The following is a 19,074-nucleotide window of genomic DNA, read 5'->3' as shown; positions in this document are numbered from 1 at the left end:
AAGCGAAAACATGTTCCAGAGGAAGGAAAAAAAAAATTTTTTTTTAGAGATGTCATCTTCCTATGCCCTAGGCTTGTCTTAAACTCCTGGCCTCAAGCAGTACTCCTGTCTTGGCCTCCCAAAGTGCTGGGATTACAAGTGTGAGCCTCAGCACCTGGTCTATTTTTTACTTATTTATTTATTTTTTTGAGACAGAGTGTCGCTTTGTTGCCCTGGCTAGAGTGAGTGCTGTGGTGTCAGCCTAGCTCACAGCAACCTCAAACTCCTGGGCTCAAGCAATCCTACTGCCTCAGCCTCCCGAGTAGCTGGGACTACAGGCATGCGCCACCATGCCCGGCTAATTTTTTTCTATATATATTTTTAGTTAGCCAGATAATTTCTTTCTATTTTTAGTAGAGACAGGGTCTCGCTCTTGCTCAGGCTGGTCCCGAACTCCTGACCTCGAGCGATCCACCCGCCTCAGCCTCCCAGAGTGCTAGGATTACAGGCGTGAGCCACCGCGCCTGACCTATTTTTTACTTATTTTTTATTTTTTTAAGAGATGAGGTCTCGCTCTGTCACCCAGACTGGTATGTGCAGTAGCATAGTCATAGCTCACTGCAGCCTCAACTCGTGGGCTCAAGTGATCCTTCTGCCTCAGCCTCCCGAGAAGCTAGGACTGCTTGTGTGCACTACCATGCCCCGATGATTTTCTTCTTTTCTTTTTTTTTTTTCCTAGAGATGGGATTTTGCTATGTTGCCCAGGCTGGTTTTGAACTCCTGCCTTTTTTTTTTTTTCCTTTGTTTTGTAAATATTCTTTGGGGTTTTGTTGCTGTTGATTTGGTTCTTCTTTTCATTTCTTTTCTTGTTCTTGCCCTCTTTTTGTTTCTTGTATCTGTGTACAGAGGTCAAGAGGGTTTATTGTTGGTTACTAATATTTGAATGATGCAAATTTTCCCTGGACCAGCTATTTGCAAGAGGTTCCTGTTGGAGAGGGGCCAGAACTGTCCAAGAACCTTCCTCATGGCTCAGGGTTGTGTAAGAGTTCTCAGAGCCTTTAATTCTCCACAGTTAATGAAGATAGGGCTTTTCACTCTGTTGCCCAGGCTGGATGAAGTGAGGCACACTATAATCTCAAACTGCTGGGCTCAAGTGAACCTCCTTGCATATCCTCCTGAGTACCTAGCACATGCCATAATGTCTGGCTAATTTTTAAATTTTTTGTAGAAATGGGGTCTTGCTATGTTGCCCAGACTGGTCTCCTGTCTTCAAGTGATCCTCCCACCTCGGCCTCCCGAAGTGCTGAGATTATAGGCATGAGCCACCATGCCTGGTCCCTGGCTGAGTGACCTTGGACCAGTCATTTAATTTCTCTTAGACTCAGTTTCCTTCTGTGTAAAATGGTCATAAAAATACCTTATATCTTAAAGGGTTACTATGTTTCCCAAAGTTGCTTGGTGACAAGAATCACATTAGACACTAGTTAGACAATCCTGATTTCCCCAGAGCACTGCTTGGGGGTGGAGAAGAAAATTGTTTCACTTTTTAATGTTTAATGCACAGATATACAACATACAGTACATAAATAGACACACATTGTTTGACATTAAAATTTCATGGAGGGGATACTTAGGAAAAAAATGTCCAAAAATGCTCCGTAGAGAAATGATTAAAAAGAAAAAGGTGGAGAAACATTGCTCTAGAGCAGTGATCCTCCCAGTGTGGTCCCTGGTTAAAAATGTAAATTCTCAAGTTCCACCCAGACCTACAGAATCAGAAACTCTGGGGGTAGGGACCAACGACCTATGGTTTAACTAATCCTTCAATGATTCTGATAAGTATTAAAGTTTGAGAACCACTGCCCTACAGAATATGAATGGGGTAAGGGCCCAGGAATCTGTATTTTTAACAATCTCTCCTAAGGCATATTGCAGGAACACTGACTTGGCAGTTTTGAAAGTACTCTGAAAAATTTAAGTGACTTTCCAGATGGTAAATAATATTATTTTCATTATGAGGAAACAGGCTAAACAATAAAGCAAAGGTCACTAACTACTGAGCACTTAGTCATGCCTCTGAGTCTCTATCTTGCACAGGCTGTTAATTGTCACAAACAATCCATGAAGGAGGTTAGGAGGACTGACTCTGAGGCTAGATTGACTGTGTTCTTAGCCTGTGACTTAGTTTATGCATCTGTAAAATGGGAATAATAACGGTACTTCTCTCACAGGTTTGCTGTGAGAATGAAGGGAGCTTGCTGATCAGCTCTTAGAACACCTGCCATGTTGGCGCCACTCCGCTGTTACTATCACTTCTAAGCGCACCCTATTACAAGATGGAGAAGGGAGAATTTGAACCCAATCAGTGTTCTTAAGGACTAAGCTATATAGCCCAGTGGTTCTCAAATTGTTATCCCACCTGCCAGTAGCATCACCGGAGAATTTGTTAGAGATGCAAATTCCCAGGCCCTATCCCAGATGTACAGAATCAGAAACTCTGAGGGGTGGAGCTCAGCAGTCTAAGTTTTAAGCCCTCTAGATGATTCTGATGCACCATAGAGTGTAGGAACCACAGCTACAGCTCTAGAGGTTCTGGTGGGCAGGGTGTTAAAAAAAAAAAAAGTCTGGAGGTGCTGGGAGCAACTTGAGGGTATCTCTCCTAGAGGTGCGGAAAACTCAGATTGAGTTGCACTCATCAGCCGCAGCCACTTTTTCAGGCCAGGGGTGGGGCCTGGCGCGCGAGGCCTGCCGGGGCTTGTAGTCCCCACCGCTCCGACGCGGAGGCGCCTGCGCGTTGGCCGCTAACTCGGTCTAGTTGCTGTGGTCGGGGCTCGGGACCGGCTGCCATCTTAGTCGAGGGACTGAGGAGTCGCCGCCGCCCCGAGTCCCGGTAAACATCCGCGGGCGGACTGGGGGCAGTTCTGGGGAGAGTGGGTATCCCGGGTGAGAGTGTCCATGGAGAACGAGGGCGGAGGAGTTCGGCGCGCGAGTCGGGACCCCAGAGCCGCGATTGCTCCTTCTTTGCTCAGAGCTGGTGCCCGTGGGGGGCGCGGGGAGCTCCGGCTAGTGGCCCGGGCCGGGAGGGGGTGGGTTGGTCGGAAGTGCCGAGCGGTCAGCGCCTGGCCAGGGATCTCAGAGCTCCTCGCCTTATGGGTACCAAGTTGTGAAAGGGCTGGGCCGCAACGAGCGTGGGTAGGGTCTGGCCCCGCGCCCCTCAGCCCCACCCGGGGGCCACCCTCCCGCGGCCCGGCCTACGCGCGGGGCCCGGTAGCTGCGACCCGCGCGGGCTACGTGGCCCTGTGAGGGGCGGCGGCCAGGCCCCTCTGCTCCCCGGCTGGCCTTCTCGAGACTTTTCTAAGACCCCAGTCGCTAGGAGAGCCCAGCACAGCGGCAGTCTCCCCTTCTCTCTTGCACTCCCCTCCTCCCTCCATTGTCCCCCCGCGTGGTGGTCCAGGTCCCGGCGCCCGCCACCGCCGTGGCGGCGCCGACTTTTGCAGACGTGGAGCTGTCACTGTCCTTCCTCCTGAGAGTGTCCTTTTCTTTAGCAGAGAAAGGAAAAAAGTAGCCGCGAACGTATTCTAAGGGTCGAAACATGACGAGGACTTGACTTTTATGTGGAGAACTCAAGTTTTCAGACTTAGTTCCGGGCCATGACTTAAAGACAGAAACACAGGTCTGTGCACCCGAGGTAGACGTTGGGCCTAAAGCTAGTTAGAGATGTAACCTCTGTGAACTTTTAAAAGTACCCGAAACCCACGATTCCCCAATAACAACTCAACCTTGTTTTCTTGGTTATATTTGTGTCTGTATCTTATTACGGTTTTTACCATTCGTCTACAACTGCAGTGCTCTTGTTTTGAAGTGGGGGGATGGGGAAGCAAGAGTGGAATTTTTCTTTGAAAATTAGTGAGGCACTGGAGCCAGGCACCTATCATTGCTCTTAGGTGGGTTCTTATGTATCTGTTCCTAATAAAATTCCATCTTAAGAAGTAAGTATGTAAAGGTAGTGTATTCCTACTCAAAATTGGCTAAGAAATTGTTTCTCAGCTGAAATGAAGTTCTCATGGCAGATCTAATTAGAGCCTGCACTGTGTATTTACAGGTTTATTTAAGGTACAGTAACTTCATTTTTAAGATTTAGAAATAAAGGTGGAAATTCTGTTGCTTTTTTGAACAGTTAATGTACCTTTTTTTGGTGTGAGTCCAAAAGGAATTCCTTCATGTTCAGCTGACAAATCGACAAGGATATGGTATGAAATAAAAAACCAGCGAAGAGTACTTCTTTAGTGTCTTCTACAGTAAATCATTTCTACATTCTTTTAAAAAAGATGTCTTTAAAACTATTGGGAGAGACAGACAAATCAGTAGTCTCCAAATTTGACCATTAGAATAATTAGAAGAGCTTTTTAAAGGTAGAAATTCCTGGGTCTTACCTTCTGAGACTGATTTACTACGTCTGGGTTGGCTCCAACCAATTTCTTTTTAAAATATGCCTCAGGTAATTCTTGTAGTTTTGGGAACCATTGAGGCAAACAATTCTGTAGACATGCCAACAATAGCTCGAAAAGCTTTGAGAAAGAAGAAGAGGAAGTGGCCAGTTCTGTGTGTGTGTGTGTGTGGGGGGGGGAGTTGGCCAGAGGAGGAGGCAAGACCTGCTACTGGACCTGAGTTGGGTCTTAGATGATGAGTAGGAATGTGACAAGACAAGGGTGGAGAAAGGAAAGGACAGAGCAAGCACAGGAAATGCCTTAATGCTGTGTGTAGATGCAGAGTATTGTGGAAGAAAAGGGGTTCAGGGAACAGAGAGTGGTGTGAAGGAGAGCATTTTGGGACATGAGGCCAAAAAGGCAAAAGGAGGGAACTGCATGAAAAGTTCTAAGTATAATGCCAAAATTTTTGACTTTTATGTTGTTAGAAATAGGTACAGATTTGTAGACAGGGAAGTGATGTGAGTTCATGTGTGCTTTAGAAAGATTGCTCAGGTGATAAGAGTGAAAGGATGAAAGAGTGGCTATTAGCAGAAGTCTAGGTGAGAAGTGACAAAGTCTGACCTTGGAGAGAGGCTATGGGGATGATCAAGGATTGGATTTAGGTCTTTACTAGTGCAATATTGTTGCCATATTTTTGGATGAGTATTTTTTTTTTTTTAAAGCTAATCTGGGTAAAGGCCTCCTTTTCTGTTATAAGAACACACTAGCGAGTCTGAATAATATTGACTGGTTATATATGTTAATAGTATGAAAGTGAATTTTTCGTTAGCATCTTTGAGAAATCAGAAAGAACCAGGTCAGATGCAATTTGGAAGAGAACTAGGAGTTTGGACTGAAATTTATGACTGTTAACATTATTGATCTAGCTAGGCTTGTTGGAAGTGTTTTTCTCTCAGCCTATAGAAACTTGGTACTTGAACTTTAGAGTTGAAAGAAATTAAAGAGATTACCTAGTCCATAGTGGCAAATATATTTTGGTTTATAGGCCAACTCTGATTGGAAGTGCCAGAAGCACTGTGTTTAGAAGGCTTCTGGTTGTATGGGTTCTTTGGGAAAGTATGTTACGACTGATTAGTGATGCCTTCTATGGACAGTTATCTAGTGGATGGTTTATGTGTATGTGCCAGGTATATGCTGTTCTTAGATTAGTGCAATCTGTTCATTTTCTGTTTGTTAAAAAAAAAAAAGTTAAGTAACTTACCGAAAACTAATTAAGAGTCAGGGCTAAAACTAAAACCAGGTTTTTGCAATTCTTGGTCTGCTATTCTCTGGTTTATCAAGACGAATGTGCTAAAAAAACCTTCTGGTATTAGACTAGGGAAAAAAGGAATTTCTAACCTGTGCCTCTTGACTGTTGAGGCAAGAGTTTGAAAAGGAAATTTGGCCCAGAAGTAAGTTTTGTTGTATTCATTCTAGCTTGAGAAATTTGTGTTAGTCACAATAGCAAATAGTCACCTGTTTTTTGTGGGTTTCTTCCCCACTTTTTTCTTGTTCCTTACTCCTCTCAATTTTGGGTTTTGGGGATTGTTTTGCTATATATGAATTAAGGCAAAAGTATATAAGGTTGTTCTTTTGTGTATTTATAGTACTTAGCCAAATTCTGGACTCATAATGAGCACTCAGTAAAGGCATGTTGATTTTTGTGGCTGTAAATGATACTGGCTTTTAAGTCAGTATAAATTAGTAAGGGGTTTCACAGAATTGAATTGCAGCATTCTCTGGTTGGCCCTCAGCTAAAACCTTAGGTTGGAAACTATCCTCAAAACTAGAAGCAATTAACCATAAACTGTTCTGCCTCTATCCTCTTTCAGTCTAGCAACATACTGTCCTTGGAAAACTGCTGCCAACTCCACTCTTGTGCTTCTTTTCAGAACTGACTATACCCAGATACTTGGAGTGCTTTTTCTTTTCCTGTTCCTAGGAGCCTCCAAGTTGCAGAGACCATCCTTATGGTGATAATCCTTATAGGCAGAGTGTGTATTTATATGGCCATTCTCATTTTGCCACATGGCCATGATACCCAGAGTGGTATCTTTCCATATAATGTATGAATCATTTTCCCCAACTTGTCCCCTTATCCTGCCTGCCCCATCAAAAATTATCTATCCCAAGAAATTTTTTTAAAAGATCTTGTGCTGTCAGATTCCCAAGGTCATTGCATATCTGGTGTGTTTAATCATAGGAGTAATGTATTAATGGACCTTCCTTTCTTTTTCAGGTAACATGCATTTCACAGTGGCCTTTTGGAGACAACGCCTTAACCCAAAGAAGTGACTCATACTGTGAGAACTTCAGGTATGGTGACATTCCTGTGAGAGAGATTTGGGGGCAGGAGTGGTGCAGAGGGCAAACTCTGGTCATATAACTGCTATGGGAAGGTGTGGGGAGAGAGCAGTGTTGATGCTGGCTACATCAGTTGGTTGAAGAAATTTCACATCCTCTTGGATGTGAAACCCAAAACCTCCTCTGCAAGGATTAGCCTGTGAGCTACAATGTGCTCTTAATTTGGGTCCTTTGACTTTTCTGTCTGTATAGTTCCTGTTTACATACACACACTTTCTCCACTTGTGCTGTTTTATAAACATTTATCCCTGTATGCTTGTTTAGACATGTGCATGTGTATGGTTAAGTGAGGGAGTTGAAAAGAAAGCAACATAGTGCAGTGGAAAAAGAATAGAGGACTTGGAAAGAAAAGGTCTGGGTTCTGATTTGATTTTGCTGCTAGGCTATATGACTTTTGGCAAGATATTTAGTCTTGCCAGGCCTCAGTTTATATATCTGTAAAATAGATAAGTATTGCTTCCTACTCCCCTCCTTGGCATTGTTGTGAAGATCACATAAATAATACCTATTAAATCTTTAGAAAAGAAAATGAATTCACAACTTGATGTTATTTAGATCCACAAGGTGGGAGAAGTTGGCAGTAATATTTTGAAGGAACACATGAGGACAAGACAGATCACTTTAAAAGGTCAGGAGAGAGAAAAGGAAATCCACTGGATAAGAAACAAAAGGTAGAACATAAAGTTAAGCAGTAAGAATAGGGAGTGAATGAAGGTAGAGTAGGTGAATTGATAGGTAAGAGATCTGAATAGGAAGAGAGTGGTAAAATAGAACTACCATATGATCTAGCATTTCTGCTTCTAAGTATATATTCAAAGGAAATAAAATCACTATTTTGAAGAAATACCTGCACTTTCATGTTCTTTTCAGCATGAATCACAATAGCCAAGATAATGGAAACAACCTCAGTGCCTGTTGATACTTAAATGGATAAAGAAATTGTGTGTTTGTGTTTTTATATATATATATATATATATATATCTATATATAAAATATGGAATATATATATATCTATATATAAAATATGGAATAGAAGACTGGCTTTTGCAGCAACATGGACGAAGCTGGAGGACATTATGCTAAGTGAAATAAGCCAGACACAGAAAGACAAATACATGACCTCACTTGTATGTGGCATCTAAAGAAGCTGAACTCATAGAAATGGAGAGTAGAAGGGTTGTTACTGGGGCTTGGGGGTGGTAGAATGGGGGAAATTGGGAGATGTTGGTCAAAGGGTACAGACTTGCAGTTGTAAGGTGAATAAATTGAGCCCTAATGGACAGCATGGTAACTATAGTTGATAATCATGTGCTGTATACTTGAAAGGAAGTAGATAAGAGGGAAAGTAGATAAATAGAGGAAGAAGTCTCAAGATGATAAAAGAAAAGACATGAAAATGAAAAATATGCAGAGCAAAAAGGGAAAAGGAAATGGTGTTACCTCAGTAAAGGAACAGGCAGCTTTCATTTCTTTAATGGTGATGTAATATCTCACAAAAAGTTCTGTGCTGGGAAAGATCATTCTCCATACCAGATATCTTTAAAATAAAATATTTTCAATGTATCCATTTCATCCTGAGCTCACAAAACAGTTCTTGGTGGAAAGATACCTGGGCCAACTTTCAGGGGACCTGGGTTCTAGTGTTGGTATTGCTGGTCAGTTGAATTCTGTGATCTTGGGCAGTTCACTTAAATCTCCCTGGGCCATGTTTCCTCACTTGTCTATTAAATGTTTTGAATATGATCTCAGGTTCTTTCTAGCTCATTCTATGATTATATTTTGTGCTTTTTATGCTGGCTCACTAATTTTTCAGATTTTTGTTGACATCGCAATATAGGACTGGTATCAGAAATATCTTATAATAAGACAGTGATATCCAGTGCTTTATAAATAAGAAGCCATGTTATTTTAAGTTCTACTTTAAAAACTGGCACACAGACCTATAGGAAATCTAAGTATAGAAATGTTAAGTTTGTAATATTCAACAAGCACTTACTGAACTGCTCTTGTGCTAGGTTCTCAGGGGTACTCAAATACAAAACTCTTGCTTCAAGGATTTTGTATTTTTTGTCAGGAGAACAAATTTGTTGGCCATTGATTATTATAAAAAATAAGATGATAAATGCTATAATAAGGGTTGCATTGGGTTGCAACTTAAGAAATTACCTTTAGATTTTTTGGTTCCTTTAACATAATTGAATGCATTCTAAGTACTGTTCTGTATTAGGCGTTGCTGGGATGATAAAAAGCAGTCCTTGCTCTCAAGAAACTTGTAATTGTTTTTCATGTCTGGAAACTGCTTACCCTAATAGAAATACCCTCAACTCCAAGAAAGAAAAGAATTTTTATAGTGTATCATCACTTTATAGGTCAAGAATTCATCTGCATCTCACTCCAGAAATGTCTAATAACATACTTACTTTCTGAGAAAATGTATATTATTTTATTGGATTCCACGACCTTTTCTCTGTCAGTTATTTTTTTTTAAAGACAAGAAAAACTCCAGAAATGCCATCTACATTTAGATGAACTTTGGTTTGCTTCTTAGTCATTCATGTAAAGAAAGAGTAAATTCTATAGTTTTGTCTGTCTTCTGATTCTTTTTTATTTATTTATTTTTTTTTGAGACAGAGTCTCACTCTCTTGCCCGGGCTAGAGTGCTGTGGCGTCAGCCTAGTTCACAGCAACCTCAAACTCCTGGGCTCAAGCGATCCTCCTGCCTCAGCCTCCCGAGTAGCTGGGACTACAGGCATGCACCACCATGTCTGGCTAATTTTTCTATATATTTTTAGTTGTCCGGTTAATTTCTTTCTATTTTTTAGTAGAGACGGGGTCTCGCTCTTGCTTAGGCTGATCTCGAACTTCTGACCTTGAGCAATCCTCCCGCCTCCGCCTCCCAGAATGCTAGCATTACAGGCGTGAGCCACCGCGCCTGGCCCCAAGACCTTAAATAATATTTTTAAAATTATTTTTAATTGACAAAAGGTACATATTGTCATGTACATCATGCTTTGAAATGTGTATACATTGTAGAATGACTAAATCAAGATAAATAACATATGCATAACCTCACATACTTATTTTTTGTGGTGAGAACAAATTTTACCTGCATTTAAAAAAAAATAGTGAGCTGCTTTAACAGCTGCCCCCCGGAGGGGCATGAATTCCCCAGTTCACTTCAAGTTCCAATCTGATCTATTGTTACTGACTAAATGTTCATCTAGCCCTTACAGGCATTTAAATTTACAATGCTCACCCTATATAAGCTTAAGGAATTAATGTATTGAGATAATTTCAAGGAAGACAAGGCTGGTGGTAATGATAATGACAACAATAATAACAACTAGTGTCGTGCTTACTGTGAGCCAAGCAGAAACACATTTTCCCTATGGGTATCCCTATTACTATTCCCAATTTACAGATAAGGAAACTAAGGCACAAAGAAGTTATGTAACGTTTTGGTTACATAAATTGCTTTGGTACAGTTTGAGTCAAAGTTGTAAGTGCGCCCATCACCCAGATAGTGTGCATTGTACCCGTTAGGTATGAATTTACTCATTCCCCCCCACCTGCTTGATTTCCGATGAGTTTTATTTCCATATGGGCACGTGTGTTTGATTAGTTCCAATTTAATAGTGAGTACATGTGGTGTTTGTTTTTCCATTCTTGTGATACTTCACTTATAAGAATGGTCTCCAGTTCCATCCAGGTTAATACAATAGTTCACCATTTTTTTTTTATGGCTGAGTAGTACTCCATGGTATGCATATACCACATTTTATTAATCCACTCATGTATTGATGGGTACTTGGGTTGTTTCCACATCTTTGCAATTGTGAAAAATTCACCATTTTAAAGTACAGTTCAGTGTTGGCTCATTATTGATCTGGAGGGTAGGGCAGACCAAGTGTGGGATGAACATTTTTTTTTCTAAAGAGAAGCTGGAAATCCAGATTTCGTAAGAAATTTTTATTTTTAAATGTTGGCAACTTGTGAATTCATAGTATAAACACTGCGGGCCAAACAAATCACCACTGTGGGCAGAATTTGTCTTGTGGCTTGCCGCTTTGCAGCCTCTGATCTGGGCTTTGACTCTCTGCAGCATAACCCACGTTCTCTGACCTCTGGGATGAAAGTCCTTACATAGAGATTTAAAACAGTTTAAGTAGTACCTACAAGCAGTCTAGTGCTGAATGAGAGGTATGCAGAAAGAAAGAGAAAAGTTAATATTGGGATTCAGGATGTGCAAAGGTGCAGAGGCAGGGATGGACTTAAGGTGGTGGAGTTGTGTTTTAAAGGACTTGTGGGCCTGGTAATAGAAAGTTTGGAAAAGTTGAGAAGACACCCACCAGTCTCTTATTTTGGATAACCTTGTGACCTATTGGCTGATAGGATGAAATGGTTTTTTATGAAGATTTATTTGGCAATATTGGTGTCTGTAGTATTTACTAGGGTTGGAGGCGGGAGACCAGGTTACAGATGTGGCAGTGGGAATGAAAAGAAAGGGACAAAAGCTTGTATAAGGGACAAAAGCTTGCAGTAGATAAAGAGGGCCAATTTTGGAAGCTTTTTCCCTATTCACTCTTGTAAAAACTGGGCTATGTTAAGATAATTGAAAGGGCGGGAAATTTGTATTCGGGCAGAAAAAGGTTTTTTCACACAAAGATTGAGATAAAACATTTATTTATTTATTTTTCTGAGAGAGAGAAAAGGAAGGAGTGGCCAAGGCACACAGAGGAAGAAAGGAAGTGCCCAGCAACTGAGGAAAAGCTGTTTGGAGTTTTTAAAGGGTAAAAATGACTCCCCCCCCCCCCCACTTCAATGTACTGATAACAGAAGTGACTGTAAAGTTGTTATAGGTGTTCTTTATTTTTCTCTCTTTTCTCTGTGAGGCCAGCTTATCTGAGTCCTTAAAATGTGTTTTTGACAAAAACTGAGAGAGGTAGATCGTGGAGTTCATACCCCTACTATACCCCTACTGTCCACTTAGGACTCTTCAAGGATAAAAAACAAACTCTTAAGAGATAATGAGTTAGGCCACAGGTGTTTAATTAACACAAAACAAAGGGGGTAGTTATGTTATACATTTTTTCTTTAAAGGGACAATTATGTGTTATAAATTTATTTCCCTTTCTATTTGATAGTTATTTTCTTCTATTAGATAAGTTATTAGTAAGGCCACCTTTCAATAATGTGTACAGGCTATCCTTCTTTTCATGTTGTGGATGTTGCTTCATTGTTTTCTCAGCCCCAGTACCTTCCTTAATGGTGGGTCACGTATGTATTCTTATGATTTCCCAGCTTGCACAAGTAGAATAGAAAGAAAAGGAAAAACCAGAGCAGTTCAACTGGTTATCACATTTCTTGTTTTGGGTTTTTAGTGATCTCAGTTAACTTCTGATAAGGTTTGTTAGACTTTAGTTATACATGAAATTTTTATATTTACCAAGGTTTGGAAACACCGACAAAGGGTTTGCTCTTGGAAAAGGTGTAGAATTTTGATGCAGAAATTTTTTTTTTCGTCTACCAATTCAAATGTTATTGCTGCAGAAACGTGACACAATAATTCATGATTCAGAATGTTTAAAGAAACTGATAAACATTGTAGAAAGGTAGAATGTGTTTATTTTGTATAACCTGAGAAAGTGATTTTTAGGATTTTATTTTTACCAGGCCTTTTGTTCTGTTTATACTTTCTCATGAAAATTTTCTTGACATACACAAGATGTTATTCCTCATTCTTGGCCAAAATGCAAAATGTCATTTTTTTAAAATACTGTAGTCTTTTTAGCAAGTAAGCTCAATAGTGTGTTAAATATAGTCTGAGTATTAAGAATATCTGAGATATAGCAACATTTTGATGGATGTGTAAGAATACGGAACTGAGCCTCTAAAAAGTACACGACGTTGCCTTGTTATAGGGATGCAGCCGTAGGGTCAAATGAGCTAACTCTAAATCTCATTTAATGAAGAATGTTTTTTTTCTTTTATTTTTGAAGTATGGTCTAACCTAGTTTTTGGAGTTCATTTATTCTGAAAATTAAAAGGGATTTTCAGGTGGTTCATTTAATTATAGCTCTGCTTTGAAAATGGGAAGGAAAAAAAATGTGAGAGGGATTAACTACATTTGCTTCTGCGTAAAGTCAGTAGTCAAAGGGAAATCCTAGGTTATTTTTTATTCTTGAATTTTTCAGAGGAAAGATTTACTATGGGTCTTAATTAAAAACTATATTGTGTATATATTGATATGTGCAGAACCTTGCTGCTACTGCTTTTTATTGTTTGCAGTGTTGCTGACATTTATCTGCTATCATCTCTTCTCTCTTTGTTTTTGCCCTTGGGGGTTTATACTTTTTTATTCCTTTATGTCATTTTGCTGGAGTTTCAGGTAGGAATCAAGATGAAATATTTTCAGTTTGTTCCGTTAGTTGATTTTACTGTATAAATTGATGTATTCATCTGTAAGGGACAAAGAAAATTAGGAGATATCTGTCCTAATTATTTTTTTTATCGTCGTAAAATATACATAACACAAAATTTACCATTTTAATAATTTTCAAGTCTTCAATAGCATTAAGTACATTCACCTTGTTGTGTGACCATTACCACTATCCATCTCCAGAACTTTTTTTATCAACCCAAACTGAAACTGTGTATCCATTAAACATAGCTCTACGTTTCCTTTCCTCTAAGTCTCTGGTGACCACTATTCTATTTTCTCTCTCTATGAATTCAACCATTCTAGGTACCTAATATAAGTGGAATCATAAAATATTTGCCTTTTTGTGTCTGGTTTATTTAATTTAGCATAATGTCTTCAAGTTTCATGTGTCAGAATTTCCTTCTGTTTTATGGCTGTATATACCACATTTTCTTTATCCATCAGTTAATGGACATTTGAGTTATTTCTACTTTTTGGCTATTGTGAATAATGCTGCTGTGAATTTTGGTGTACAAACATCTCTTTGAGACCCTGCTTTCACTTCTTTTGTATAATACCCAGAAATGGAATTGCTGGATCATATGGCAGTTATCTTTTTAATTTTTTGGGGAATCACCATACTGTTTTCCACAAGGGCTATACCATTTACATTCCCACCAACAGCGCACAAGGGTTTCAATTTTCCACATTCATGCCAACATTTATTTTCTGTTTTTTTTTTAAAAATAGCCATCCTAATGAGTGTGAAATGGTATCTCATGGTTTTGATTTGCACTTTTCTAAAGATAGTAATGTTGAACATCTTTTCATCTTTTCATGTATTTATTGTCCATTTGTATATCTTCCTTGCATAAATGTCTATTTAAGTCCTTTGCACATTTTTTCAATTGGGTTGTTTTTGGTGGTGTAATAATTTTGTAGGCTCCTGCCTATATCTTTTCTGCTTCTGGGTCTACTGCTCTTCTTCCACCTCCTTTCCTGTTGTTAACAAAGCAGATAGAACCATTCTTTCCCATATATAGTCCCTCAGTAAATGTTTGATGATAAAATGTTAAAAATAGTGCTTTCTGGAAAGGTGAAGGTTGATCAAGGGACAGGACTTCCATTATATTTTTCTCTAGTTTTGGATTTCTCTATTCTTCCCTTTATCCACTTACCTACCAAAGTAAACTTTTATAAAGGATTAAGCTTTTAGGCAAATAAGTTCCTGTCATTTAAATTTCATTTTAGAGAAGGAAAATATATAATTTTATTAAAAGAAATTTGATTCTTCTCTTAGAGGACTTGCTGTACTGTTTGCCTAAAGAAAGTACAAGGTTGAGGGATTTTTTTGTTTGTTTGTTTTCTTTTTAACTCCCAAAGCCCTCTTACTGTCATTCCCAAAGGCCTGAGATACTTACAAGGGTTTTACCCTTTGTAATTCTGAAAGGGGAAAAAAGTCTGTTTTAATAATTTCAGTAATTTACTCCTTAACTTTATTGTGTGATGGTTTGGAATGTCTTATTTTAAGACTGTGCTATTTGTCAGTTTTTTGTTATTTCTTTGTCAAGCCGAGGGGGTTGGGAGTGAGCCTAGTCTCAATATACATTTTAGTAATTTTGGAAAGGACTAAATAGGTTCAAGTACAGCAATGACATAAGTATATTTTGTTTGTTTCCCTGTTATCTTTTTTGGCTCCTATCATGAAATTAACATTGAACAAGGCTAGAGATCTCAGTTTTGGGGCACATCTTCTGTTTTGACCTTGGGTAATCCATTTTGATTGGGTTGTCTGTCTTAATAATATTGAATTGTAAGAGTTATTTGTAAATTCTTGGTACAAGTGCCTTATCAGATATGTATTTTGCAGATATTATCTCGCAGCCTTTTGCTTGTCTTTCCATTTTCTTAATGGTGTCTTTTGAAGAGAAGCTTCTAATTTTGATAAGACTCAGTTTCTCAGTTTTTTTCTTTTGTGAATGGTACTTTTGGTGTCATATCTAAAATCCTTGCCTAATTGGGCAATCCATTTACCTTTATTTATTTATTTTGTCCTGCACGCCCTCCCCATTCAATTTTATTAGATTTCCATGTATTTTCCTGTGAGAACAACAAAGATGTATGTGGTATTTTGCCTTCTTTGGCAAAATATTTTTATTCTGTTCCTTTTTGGATTCAGTCGAGGTAGGAGGGGGTAATCTTGGGATAGAATACTAAGGTGAAAATCTGCAGACCCCAATGGGAATGTGGAATTCGCTCTGTTTTTATGATCCTATTTATTTCTTAATGGATAGGTGGTGATTTGGTTCCCCTCTCTCTCTCAGTATTTAAAGCTCTTGGGTGTAAATTATTATCTCTGTGTTGTTTTCTTCTGGGTTTTTAATATAATCTGAATAATAATGCTTTTTGGCTTCTCTTAAGAAAAGTGAGTTACACAGTAACTCAGTATTGACTTCAAGTTTACTTGATAATTCTTTTTTTTTTTTTTTTTTTTTGACACAGAGTCTCACTCTGTTGCCCAGGCTAGAGTGTCATGGCATCAGCCTAGCTCACAGCAACCTCAAACTCCTGCGCTCAAGCAATCCTTGTGCCTCAGCCTCCTGAGTAGCTGGGACTACAGGCACGCACCACCATGCCCGGCTAATTTTTTCTATATATATTTTTAGTTGTCCATATAATTTCTTTCTATTTTTAGTAGAGACAGGGTCTCGCTCTTGCTCAGGCTGGTCTCGAACTCTTGAGCTCAAACGATCCACTCACCTCAGCCTTCCAGAGTGCTAGGATTACAGGCGTGAGCCACCGTGCCCAGCTGATAATTCTTATATAATGTTTAGAAATGATCTGAGAAAGGTTTGCTGGAAGGAGGTGGATAGTAGTGTCTTATTTGAGACTTTATGAGTATTAAGAGATGGTCAGAAGCAAGAATTTATGTTCATGTTCCTGTTCTGGCACCAAAAGAAAAAAAACAAGAATATTTGGGAGCCAGGAAATTTAACTTTATATATAATTAAGTTGTATAATTTCATGTGAGCATTGTTTGCAAGAGAGCAATATTTATTTATTTTCATGGAGTACTTCATGAATTTGCATGTCATCCTTGCTAACAGAGCAGTATGTATAGCAGGACCACAATAGTTACATTAATTGTGGCATGTCAAATCCTTTAAACTCTAGCAATAAATAGTCAGTTAAAGCCAGAAACAACTTCCAATAGTAGTTAATATTGAAATGTTTGTCAGAAACCTGTTTGGGAGAGTGGGGAAGATATTGCCTTCTGGAGTACTGGGTACAGAGTTCAAACCAGCAAGTGAATGGTAAAAGTTAGATTCTGGTACCAGTTTCCTTGAACTCTGTTTTCATACTGTTGAACCTTAAATGTGTAGCTTCCTGTTTTTTTCTTTAAGATAATTGTCTTTTTGTGCATATGCTTTAATCCATGATGATGTATTTGATTGGACAATGGGAAAGGAGCTTTCAATGTTTTGGATCAATGTGTGATATTCAGAGCCAAAGTGTCCTGTTGTCGGGGAGAGAGGATGGTTCACATCCTACCTACCTGTTAAGGTACCTTTCTCCAGTAAATAGGAAAGCAATCTTTTCCCATCATGAGTAGATTTGAGTTCATTCCCACTTCTTTTGCTGAGAAATTAAATTATGAAAATGGATATTTGTCCTCTATCCCAGCCTGAAGAACTTATCCTCCGTACCAATACCTTTAGCAGCCCATACGTCAAGGTCAGCTTCTTTGGTATTATTATTGGAGAATTGTTCCTTCTAGCTAGACTCTGCTGCTGTGCCTCCAGGAAATAGGATCTAGTTTTTCACTTGTGGTTTGGGAACGTGGCGGAGTGGCCTATTCAAAGGAGACTACTCAGTATGTATTTCTAGTTTCCATGTGTGCTTCTGTATTTTATTTTAGTAAGGTTGTTTGAGAGTTTGACTTCATTAAATTTTAATTCTCTGAATACCACTGTGTAGCTCTTTGAACTCTGTACTCTCTGCCACAAGTAGTTTTTCTTGTTATTGGTTTTGTGTGTTTTCTGAAATGTCATTTTGGTGACTTCTTTTAAAAAAACATAGGCCTATGTTGGGTGCAGTGGCACGTGTCTATAATCCCAGCTACTTGGGAGGCTCAGGTAGGAGGGTCATTTGAGCCCAGGAGTTTGAAACCAGCCTGAGCAATACAGTGAGACCCTGTCTGAATTTAAAAAAACAAACAAACAAAAAGAAAATATAGGCCTATGTTACATTATTTAAAGGTTTTCTAAGTCAAGATAGATGTGGCTATAAAAATAACTGATTATGTTGGATATATTATTTCTGAAAATAAATTAAGCAAATTTCATAATAACCTGCCTAATAGTTTGTCTATAAATAGAATACATATTTTAAAATGAGGTTATAAATGTTGCTTGTGGGACAAGATATTACTGAAATAATCTTGTGAAGTGTGTCTATCTTTTCCCACATTTTTCTTTCCATTGCCTTTCAGGAAGATGTGAAGGTTAGTTTTCACCTGTGACAATGTTTTAGCATCTTCTTTTACATTAAGCATTTTGCCACATTTTTCTAGTGTGATACAAAACATTACTCAATATAAATGATAAAGTAAGTGTTAATAATTGATCCTATATTAAGTTTCTTTGTAACTGATAGACTAATTAGTAATCGATTATTTTAATATTATATTAGATTTAGATTCGGACTGATATTCTTCATTGTTTCTAGTCACAATGGTTTATAGTACTAAGTGAAGCTATAGACTACATACCACTGTACTTGGTTGTGAAGGCTTTTTGAAAAATCATATGTAAAAAGCCCCCCCCCATAGGAAATTCATAAACAGGCATCCATCTCTGTATTTTATTAATTTTAAAGCTGTGAGATGGAGGCATAGTTGAAATTGAGTTTACAAATTGAGTGTCAAGGAGGAGGAGATAGGGGAGGTGAAAGAAAAATAGATTATAAAATGGAAGGGACATTAGAAAATATAGGTAAATCTGGCAGTGAGATAAGGAGGTGGAAGGGAGGAGCTGGAGAGGAAGAATGAGTCTTAGTTCTCCCCAAGATACATAGAATGTTATTTTTTTCTCTTTTTATTGTAGAAACTAGATTAGCAGCTTTTTTTTTTTTTGTCACTTACATTGGAAATACTCTTTCTTTTTTAGAGTCAGGTTTATTGAGATGTACTTTACACTTAGGAAAATTTACCCTTTTTAAGTATACAGTTCTTTACATTTTTAAAATTTTAAAATTTTATTTATTTATTTAAATAAGATGGAGTCTCACTATGTTGCCTAGGCTGGTCTCAACTCCTGGGCTCAAGTGATCATCCTACCTCAGCCTCCCAAGTAACTGAGATTGCAGGCACGCACTATTAGGACTGGCTGAATTCTTTTAATGCACTTTATTTTCTCTTGCAGTATTTTATTATACTAAATATGTACATAACTGTGCCTGAGGCTCTCCCAAATTCCTGTCACTCATAGGTTTTTCTCTCTAGTGTCTATTTTCAGATGTCCCTTAATGTATGTGCACTTGCTGAAATCATTCCCACATTTTATATTTAGTTTCTCTCCAGTGTGAGTTTTTGCATGTACATAGTTCTTTCAATCTTGACAAACATATGCAACTTTTACTTGTGCTCCTTTGTAGTCATTCTTTTGCCATGCCCTCGCCCCCTAGGAAGCACTGACGTATTTTCTATCCCAATAGTTTTGCCTTTTCCAGAATGTCGTCTAAATAAAATTATAGGATATATTAGTTTTCTAGGACTGCTATAACGAATTACCACAAATCAGGTGGTTTAAAACAACATGAATTTATTTTCTCTTGGCTTAG

The 19,074-nt window shown here is 38.6% G+C and overlaps 1 protein-coding gene across 1 annotated transcript in view; it reads left to right on the top strand.

The window, feature by feature from the left end:
- The first annotated feature begins 2,809 nt into the window (after positions 1 to 2,809).
- The window catches only part of ITCH (itchy E3 ubiquitin protein ligase), a 108,485-nt gene continuing 92,220 nt past the window's right edge, over positions 2,810 to 19,074 (top strand). The window contains exons 1-2 of the mRNA XM_069496662.1: positions 2,810 to 2,869; positions 6,688 to 6,764. The gene's annotated coding sequence lies outside the window, so the exon portion shown is untranslated. The remainder of the gene's footprint in view (positions 2,870 to 6,687; positions 6,765 to 19,074) is intronic.

Source organism: Eulemur rufifrons, chromosome 20, assembly GCF_041146395.1.
Source record: "Eulemur rufifrons isolate Redbay chromosome 20, OSU_ERuf_1, whole genome shotgun sequence".
In the NCBI taxonomy this organism is placed as follows: Eukaryota; Metazoa; Chordata; class Mammalia; order Primates; family Lemuridae; genus Eulemur; species Eulemur rufifrons.
Note: the sequence above shows the minus strand (reverse complement) of the source record. Positions and strands in the feature narration are given on the sequence as shown.